At 39.2% G+C, this 8472-nt stretch overlaps 1 non-coding gene across 1 annotated transcript; it reads right to left on the reverse strand.

The window, feature by feature from the left end:
- Positions 1 to 4585: 4585 nt before the first annotated feature.
- On the reverse strand, positions 4586 to 4693 carry LOC148574249 (small nucleolar RNA R71). Its single transcript, XR_015906289.1, has one exon. It is a non-coding gene; the product is annotated as a small nucleolar RNA R71 (small nucleolar RNA).
- Positions 4694 to 8472: the final 3779 nt, after the last annotated feature.

An 8472-nucleotide genomic window follows, 5' to 3' on the forward strand; every position in this document is an offset into this window, starting at 1 on the left:
AGGAAGCTTGGCAAGAGGTAGAGCTTGAAGAACCTTGCCAAGTAGTGGACGCTTCTAGAAGAGGATGGACGATCCTTCATTTGAGTGGGTAAAACTTCTAACTCTCAGCTTTATTATCCCACTTGAATTTGGTTTGCTTGAAACAGATGGCCAACTTAGGGCGCTTTGTGGAATTAAGCGTAAGAAGAGGATGTTTAGTGGTTAATTGGCATTGTAAGTCTAGGCTCATTATGGTTGGAAGCTCGAATTTGAAGAGCATGGATTGGTGTAGTGCTCGATTGAATGGGTCTATGAGGATCGTTTGGTACCTTCATGAGAATTCCGCCTCTCTACCACCTGGAGAAGATTACCATGATCAAATTGAAGATGGGTGTGAAAATAAGATATGGCATCTCGGATCACCACATGAAGACCAATTATGGGAGCTCATATCTTGGGAAGAACTAACCCCAAGCTTGGTGAAAATGGTTGGAAATTCTGACAACCATTTGAGGAGCAAGCATCCTTAGAGGTTCAAGGATGAATACAAGCATAAGCCACCATGACAAGGAGCCTTCCAAATGTCCAACTTAAGGACTCAAACTAAAAGTGTTTAGTGGGAGACACCCCACCATGGTAAACTCTTTCCATTCTCTTGTAGATATAATGAATGAATGAATTGAGTTCCATTATAAGTAGTTTCTTTACTCCTTCGCATATTTGTTTTGCTTGCTAAGTTGTTTCTACATTTTATACCTTGAATAAGGATGATTCTTTGAATTTGAGTTTTTGCTTGGATTGCAAGTGATGAGCGGATAATTTATACGCTTTTTGGCACTGTTTCTAGTATGTTTTTAGTACATTTTAGTTAGTTTTTATTATATTTTTGTTAGTTTTTAAATAAAAATTACTCTTCTAGGCTTTACTATGAGTTTGTGTGTTTTTCTGTGATTTCAGGTATTTTCTAGCTGAAATTGAGGGACCTGAGCAAAAATCTGATTCAGAGGCTGAAAAAGGACTGCATATGCTGTTGGATTCTGACCTCCCTGCACTCGAAGTGGATTTTCTGGAGCTACAAAAGCCCAATTGGCGCGCTCTCAATTGTGTTGGAAAGTAGACATCCTGGGCTTTCCAACAAAATATAATAGTCCATACTTTGCCCGAGATTTGATGGCCCAAACAGGCGTTTCAAGTCAGCTCAAGAATTCTGGTGTTTAACTCCAAAACTGGCACAAACGCTGGAGTTAAACGCCCAAACTGGCACAAAAGCTGGCGTTTAACTCCAAGAAAAGTCTCTACACATGGAAGCTTCAATGCTCAGCCCAAGCACACACCAATTGGGCCCGGAAGAAGATTTCTGCATTAATTACTGATTTATGTAAACCCTAGGCTACTAGTTCTCTATAAATAGGACCTTTTGCTATTGTATTTTCATACTTTTGATCTTTGATAAGTCTTATGCTATCTTAGACACGTTTGGAGGCTGGCCATTCGGCCATGCCTAGACCTTGTTCTTATGTATTTTCAACGGTGGAGTTTCTACATACCATAGATTAAGGTGTGGAGCTCTGCTGTTCTTCATGAATTAATACAAGTACTATTGTTTTTCTATTCAACTCAAGTCTATTTCTTCTCCAAGATATTCATTAGTTCTTCAACTTGATAAATGTGATGATCTGTGACACTCATCATCATTCTCACCTATGAACGCGTGACTGACAACCACTTCCGTTCTACATGCAAACAAGCTTGAATGCATATCTCTTGGGTTTCTAATCTAAGATTGGAACCTTCGTGGTATAGGCTAGAATTATTGGCGGCCATTCCTGAGATCCGGAACGTCTAAACCTTGACTGTAGTATTCTGAGTAGGATCTGGGAAGGGATGACTGTGACGAGCTTTAAACTCGTGATTGTGGGGCGTGTGACAGACGCAAAAGGATCAATGGATCTTATTCCGACATGATCGAGAACCGACAGCTGATTAGCCGATGTTGTGACAGAGCATCAGGACCATTTTCACTGAGAGGACGGGATGTAGCCATTGACAACGGTGATGCCCAACATAAAGCTTGCCATGGAAAGGAGTATGAATGATTGGAAGAAGGCAATAGGAAATCAGAGGTTCGAGGGGAACAAAGCATCTTCATACGCTTATCTGAAATTCCTACCAATGAATTACATAAGTATCTCTATCTCTATCTTGATTTTATGTTTTATTCATATTTTAATTATCAACCCTCCATAACCATTTGAATCTGCCTGACTGAGATTTACAAGATGACCATAGCTTGCTTCAAGCCGACAATCTCCGTGGGATTGACTCTTACTCACGTAAGGTATTACTTGGACGACCCAGTGCACTTGCTGGTTAGTTGTGTGAAATTGTGACAAGGTGTGATTCACGTTTGAGAGCTCCAAGTCTTTGGTGCCATTGTTGATGATCACAATTTCGTGCACCAAGTTTTTGGCGCCGTTGCCGGGGATTGTTCGAGTTTGGACAACTGACGGTTCATCTTGTTGCTTAGATTAGGTATCTTTTCTTCAGAATTTTTAAGAATGAATTCTAGAGTTTCAAGGTGATGTTCCCACCATCACAAAAGCTGATTGATTCTCATCAGTTTAGCTATTGAATGTAATGTCCTGCTGAAGCTTGGCCAAACATGTCTAATCCTTTTTAGACTGAAGCTTTAGACTAACATTGCATGATTCCTGGAATTCTTATTAAAAGTTTTGATTCTCTTTATTTTCTTTTCTATATAATTTTCGAAAAAAAATACAAAAAAATTTTAAAATCATAAAACCAAAAATATTTTATGTTTCTTGTTTGAGTCTATTATCTAATTTTAAGTTTGGTGTCAATTGCATGTCTTTATCCTTCTAATTTTTGAAAATTTATACATATTGTTTTTCATTGATCTTCAAGTTGTTCTTGATGATTTCATTGCTCTGATCTTCAAATTCTCTTGTTTTGTATGTTTTGTTGTTTCTTACATGCATTTTTACATTGTTATAGTCCTTAGTATACAAACTTTTAAGTTTGGTGTCTTACATGCATTGTTTATTTGATCTTAGTTGCATTTTTATTGATTCCCATCATCAAAAATTCAAAAATATTTTTTAAAACTATGCCTTTTCAAGTCAATAATATAGAGAATTGAAGATTCAGAACATTCAGCAGAGGAATCAAACAGAAAAAGCTGGGCATTCAAAACACCCAGTGAAGAAGGAAAACTGGCGTTTAAACGCCAAACAGGGTACCTGGCTGGGCATTTAACGCCCAAAAAGGTAGAGATTTGGGCGTTAAACGCCCAGAATGGTGCCCATTCTGGGCGTTTAACGCCAGGATGACACTAGAGGGAAGATTTTGTTTTTAATTCACATTTTTTTCAAGTTTTCATAATTTTTCAAAATCGAATATTTTTCAAATCATATCTTTTCAATTAATCTCTTTCAAAATCAATTTTTTTTCATTTTATATTTATTTTTACTATTTTCAAAAATCCTTGCTTCAATTCAAGATTTACTTCAAAATTTTCAAGTTGTTACTTGCCTATTAAGAAAGGATCAAACTTTAAATTTTAGAATCATATCTTTTAATTTCTTGTTAGTCAAGTAATCAACTTTAATTTTAAAAACTTTCTTTTTCTAAATTGATTTTCAATCATATCTTCTCAATCATATCTTCTCAATCACATCTTTTTCAAAATTAACTCTCAATCATATCTTTTTGGTTTCTAATTTCAAAATCTTTTTCAAAAATCACTTAATTTCTTTCCCAATTTTAGTTTTCAAAAATCATCAATCAAATTTTCAAAATTTCTTTTAATTATTTCAAAATCTATTACTTTAATTTTTGAAAATTCTTCCCCTCTTCTCACATCCTTCTACTTAAAGGACTAATACTCCTCCTCAAGGTACAATTCAAACTCCCTCCTTCTTTATATGTTCGAATTCTCCTCTATCTACCCCCTCCTTCTATTCTTCTTTTCCTCTGACACCTCAAGGAATCTCTATACTATGACATAGAGGATTCTCTACTTTCTTGTTCTCTTCTTTTTTATATGAGCAGAAGCAAAGATAAAGGCATACTTGTTCAAGCTGATCCTGAACCTGAAAGGACCTTGAAGAAAAAGCTAAGAGAAGCTAAAGAACAATTTTCTTTAGAGGGCCTAACAGAGCTCTTCAAAGAAGAAGAAACCATGGCAGCCGAAAACAACAACAATGCCAACAATGCAAGGAAGGTGCTTGGTGACTTTACTGCACCTACTCCCGACTTCTATGGGAGAAGCATCTCAATCCCTGCCATTGGAGCAAACAACTTTGAGCTTAAGCCTCAATTAGTTTCTCTAATGCAACAGAATTGCAAGTTTCATGGACTTCCATTGGAAGATCCTCATCAGTTCTTAGCTAAATTCTTGCAAATCTGTGACACTGTCAAGACCAATGGGGTTGACCCTGAAGTCTATAGATTTATGCTTTTTCCTTTTTCTATAAGAGACAGAGCTAGGACATGGTTGGATTCACAACCTAAAGAAAGCCTGAACTCTTGGGAAAAGCTAGTCAATGCCTTCTTGGTAAAGTTCTTTCCACCTCAAAAATTGAGCAAGCTTAGAGTGGAAGTCCAAACCTTCAGACAGAAGGATGGTAAATTCCTCTATGAAGCTTGGGAAAGATATAAGCAATTGATCATAAGGTGCCCTTCTGACATGCTTTCAGAATTGAGCATCATAGGAATCTTCTATGATGGTCTGTCTGAACTATCCAAGATGTCATTGGATAGCTCTGCTGGAGGATCTCTTCATCTGAAGAAGACGCCTGCAGAAGCTCAAGAACTCATTAAAATGGTTGCAAATAACCAATTCATGTACACTTCTGAAAGGAATCCTGTGAATAATGGGACAAATCAGAAGAAAGGAGTTCTTGAGATTGATACTCTGAATGCCATATTGGCTCAGAATAAAATATTAACCCAACAAGTTAATATGATTTCTCAGAGTCTGTCTAGAATGCAAGCAGCAACAGGAAGTACTAAGGAAGCTTCCTCTGAAGAAGAAGCTTATGATTCTGAGAACCCAGCAATGGAAGAGGTGAATTACATGGGAGAACCCTATGGAAACACCTATAATTCTTCATGGAGAAATCATCCAAATCTCTCATGGAAGGATCAACAGAGACCTCAACAAGGTTTCAACAACAACAATGGTGGAAGAAACAGGTTTAGCAATAGCAAGCCTTTTCCATCATCTTCTCAGCAACAAACAGAGAATTCTAAACAGAGCCACTCTAATTTAGCAACCATTGTCTCTGATCTAATCAAAACCACTCAAAGTTTCATGACTAAAACAAGGTCCTCCATTAGAAATTTGGAGGCACAAGTGGGTCAGCTGAGTAAGAAAATTACTGAACTCCCTCCTAGTACTCTCCCAAGCAATACAGAAGAGAATCCAAAGAGAGAGTGCAAGGCCATAAACACGTCTCACATAGCCGAACCTGGAGAAGAGGAAGAGGCAGTAATCTCCACTGAGGAAGACATCAATGGACGTCCACTGACCTCCATCGAGTTCCCTGATGAGGAACCATGGGAATCTGAGGCTCACACTGAGACCATAGAGATTCCATTAAATTTACTTTTGCCATTTGGTGCACGAAATTGTGATCTCCAGGCTCGAACAAATCCTGGTAATGGCTCCAAAGCTTGGTGCTCTGATCTTAATTCATGATTGTCACAACTTCGATACAACTAACCAGCAAGTGCACTGGGTCGTCCAAGTAATACCTTACGTGAGTAAGGGTCGAATCCCACGGAGATTGTTGGTATGAAGCAAGCTATGGTCACCTTGTAAATCTCAGTCAGGCAGATATAAAGTGATAATGGTGTTTTCGAATATTATATAATAAAATAGGAATAGAGATACTTATGTAATCCATTGGTAGGAATTTCAGATAAGCGAATGGAGATGCTTTTCGTTCCTCTGAACCTCTGCTTTCCTGCTATTTTCATCCAATCAGTCTTACTCCTTTCCATGGCTGGCTTTATGTGATACATCACCACTGTCAATGGCTACTTTCGGTCATCTCTCGGGAAAATGATCCAATGCCCTGTCACGGCACGGCTAATCGTCTGGAGGCATCACCCTTGTCAATGGCTTCATCTTATCCTCTCAGTGAATAATATGCTCACGCACCCTGTCACGGCACGGCTATTCATCTGTCGGTTCTCGATCATGCTGGAATAGGATTTACTATCCTTTTGCGTCTGTCACTAACGCCCTGCAATCGCAAGTTAGGAGCTCGTCACAGTCATTCAATCATTGAATCCTACTCGGAATACCACAGACAAGGTTTAGACCTTCCGGATTCTCTTGAATGCCGCCATCATTCTAGCTTACGCCACGAAGATTCTGGTTAGGAGATCTAAGAGATATTCATTCTAGCTTGATTTCATGTAGAACGGAAGTGTTTGTCAGGCACGCGTTCATAAGGAAGAAGGATGATGAGCGTCACACATAATCATCACCTTCATCACGTTCTTGGGTGCGAATGGATATCTTAGAAGCGAAATAAGAAGAATTGAATAGAAAACAGTAGTACTTGCATTAATTTTTGAGGAACAGCAGAGCTCCACACCTTAATCTATGGAGTGTAGAAACTCTACCGTTGAAAATACATAAGTGAAGGTCCAGGCATGGCCGAGATGGCCAGCCCCCTAAAACGTGATCAAAGGATCATAAGGTAATCCAAAGATGGTCAAAAAGACGTCTAATACAATAGTAAGAGGTCCTATTTATAATAAACTAGTCACTAGGGTTTACATGAGTAAGTAATCGATGCATAAATCCACTTCCGGGGCCCACTTGGTGTGTGCTTGGGCTTGGGCTTGAGTGTTACACGTGCAGAGGCCATTTGTGGAGTTGAACGCCAGTTTCTGTGCCAGTTTGGGCGTTCAACTCTGGTTTTGGATCCTTTTCTGGCGCTGGACGCCAGATTTGGGCAGAAGGCTGGCGTTGAACGCCAGTTTACGTCGTCAATTCTTGGCCAAAGTATGGACTATTATATATTGCTGGAAAGCCCTGGATGTCTACTTTCCAACGCAATTGGAAGCGCGCCATTTCGAGTTCTGTAGCTCCAGAAAATCCACTTTGAGTGCAGAGAGGTCAGAATCCAACAGCATCAGCAGTCCTTTTTCAACCTCTGAATCTGATTTCTACTCAAGTCCCTCAATTTCAGCAAGAAAATACTTGAAATCACAGAAAAACACACAAACTCATAGTAAAGTCCAGAAATGTGAATTTAACACAAAATCTATTAAAAAAAATCCCTAAAAGTAACTAGATCCTACTAAAAACATACTAAAAACAATGTCAAAAAGCGTATAAATTATCCGCTCATCACCATTCATGAGCTCTGATGAGTATTCTTCCTCTGAAGAGGATGAAGATGTCACTGAAGAGCAAGTTGCTAAGTACCTTGGAGCAATCATGAAGCTAAATGCCAAGCTATTTGGTAATGAGACTTGGGAGAATGAACCTCCATTGCTCATCAAAGAACTGGATGACTTAACTAGGCAGAAATTACCTCTGAAGAGACAAGACCCTGGAAAATTCTCAATCCTTTGTACCATAGGCACCATGACCTTTGAGAAGGCTCTGTATGACCTAGGGTCAAGCATAAACCTTATGCCTCTCTCTGTAATGGAGAAGCTAGGGATCATTGAGGTACAAGCTGCAAGAATCTCACTAGAGATGGCAGACAATTCAAAGAAACAGGCTTATGGACTTGTAGAGGATGTCTTGGTAAAGGTTGAAGACCATTACATCCCTGCTGATTTCATAATCCTAGAAACTGGGAAGTGTATGGATGAATCCATCATCCTTGGCAGACCCTTCCTAGCCATAGCAAAAGCTGTGATTGATGTTGACAGAGGAGAATTGATCATTCAAGTGAGTGAAGACTCCCTTGTGTTTAAAGCTCAAGGATATCCCTCTGTCACCATGGAGAGGAAGCATGAAGAGCTTCTCTCAATACAGAGTCAAACAGAGCCCCCACAGTCAAACTCTAAGTTTGGTGTTGGGAGGTTCCAACATTGCTCTGAACATCTGTGAGGCTCCATGAGAGCCACTGTCAAGCTATTGACATTAAAGAAGCGCTTGTTGGGAGGCAACCCAATCGCTACTATTCTATGATAATTTTCTATTTTCTATTGTTATTTTATGTTTTCTGTAGGTTGATGATCATGTGAAGTCACAAAAACAATTGAAAAAGCAAAAACAAAGTAAAAAACAGAATGAAAAATAGAACACCCTGGAGGAGATAGTTACTGGTGTTTAAACGCCAGTAAAGGTAGCAGAATGGGCGTTAAACGCCCAGCCTGGCACCATTCTGGGCGTTTAACGCCAGAAAAGGGCACCAGACTGGTGTTTAACGCCAGGAATGGGCAAGAGGCTGGCGTTAAATGCCAGAAATGGGCAGCAGCCTGGCGTTTAACGCCAGG

The sequence above is a fragment of the Arachis ipaensis genome, chromosome B2 (assembly GCF_059453495.1).
Source record: "Arachis ipaensis isolate K30076 ecotype BB chromosome B2, ASM5945349v1, whole genome shotgun sequence".
Taxonomy (NCBI): Eukaryota; Viridiplantae; Streptophyta; class Magnoliopsida; order Fabales; family Fabaceae; genus Arachis; species Arachis ipaensis.